The 1,422-nt window shown below is 36.8% G+C and overlaps 1 long non-coding RNA gene across 1 annotated transcript in view; it reads right to left on the reverse strand.

Annotated features, from left to right (window-relative positions):
• The window catches only part of LOC103374505 (uncharacterized), a 2,985-nt gene extending 1,959 nt beyond the window's left edge, over nucleotides 1–1,026 (reverse strand). The window contains exon 1 of the long non-coding RNA XR_521131.1: nucleotides 375–1,026. This is a non-coding gene — a long non-coding RNA (uncharacterized LOC103374505). The remainder of the gene's footprint in view (nucleotides 1–374) is intronic.
• Nucleotides 1,027–1,422: the final 396 nt, after the last annotated feature.

Genomic DNA, 1,422 nt, shown 5'->3' on the forward strand with positions numbered 1-1,422 from the left:
CAGGTTTCCTGGTTTGTTCACGGCGGCTTTCCTCCGAATGATTTTGGCTCCGTTTAAGCTGCTCGGTTGAGTTTAGAGATGAGGATAAAAAACGTATAAGTTTAATATTTTATATTTTCATCAACTAATAAGCTTTAAGAACCAGTACAGACATTTTTTCTATCATCAGACTTTCGAGGTGTGCAATCACGTCTAGACTTTTAACTTCATTTAACTTTAAACTTTATTAAAACAACAGATTTTAAATGAATACAACTAGTAATTTCAGAAAGACTAAATCAAACAATTTTCATAAGAGAACTGAGCATGTGTGTTAATCTTGACTCATAGTCTGTTTCAGAGGGGAGACAGTGGACAATCCAGCTGTGTTTTACCTCATCAAGGTGAATCAGTTACTAAAGGCTGGTTGACTCCTTGCAGAGTCCAAGTCTCTAGTAAAGTCCTTCTGTCTTCAGGGGAAAAGATAAAATCCCAACTCCAGCTCGCTGCAAAAATCCTTCTTCTGTTTGGGTTAAACAAAATACTCCATCAGTTCTTCAGACTAGTGTTCCAGTCCAGTCAACACTTTGATTTTGCAGAGTTTAGTCCAATATCCTGAGAATAATCTCACATGATCCAAACTGCAGAGATGTCCAGTAAAAACTCTGTTTTAATGGCACTTTCTGCTGTTTACATACTGTTTAGTTTCCCACAAGTGTCACACACACATTTTCTGGATTTCAGCACACACACACATTCTCTGCTCATGTTGCCCAATATTCAGTGGTCACAAGCTCAATTTCACAATTTCTTTTAAAAGAGGAAGTGGGTGTAGTCCTGCAGCCGTTTCCGATCTCTGATTGTTTCTTCTCTCATTATTCAGTCAGAGATCACTGATAAGACACAAACATTTTTCATTTAAATCAACATAACATCTAGAAAATAATCCTAATATATATCATAGTCCAGGTGAATGCTGCTGACAATACTTACAGACTTTTACTTATGAGATTTAAGGAAGGATTTTTTACTTGTCTTGGAGTATTTTCAGGCCACCCCTGAAAAATGACTGTCCAAAGGTTGCATTTCCCAAAAAAGATTTGTATGACTGAAAATGCACAAAAAGAAATAAGTTTAGTATACTCACGTTGGAAGACATTCGAGGCCTATAAACTGGTGATGTGACATATGACCTTGAGACAAAGGTCAAGGTCACACTGAAGGTCTTTAATCATCCCAAATTTTAAATCCATTATCATTTGGAAAAGGTGTCAGATAAACACATCGGTTCTTATTACAATTAGATAAGAACCCATATTGGTGATGTGACATGTGACCTTGGATGAAAAGTCAAGGTCAAACTCACGGTAATAAATCTTAGGTGCTTAGTCAGAGGCGTAGATTACAGCAAAACGCTTTCCCTCCATTCAAAATATCTGTGTT

This window comes from Stegastes partitus, unplaced genomic scaffold, assembly GCF_000690725.1.
Source record: "Stegastes partitus isolate 25-593 unplaced genomic scaffold, Stegastes_partitus-1.0.2 Scaffold2260, whole genome shotgun sequence".
NCBI classification, from domain to species: Eukaryota; Metazoa; Chordata; class Actinopteri; family Pomacentridae; genus Stegastes; species Stegastes partitus.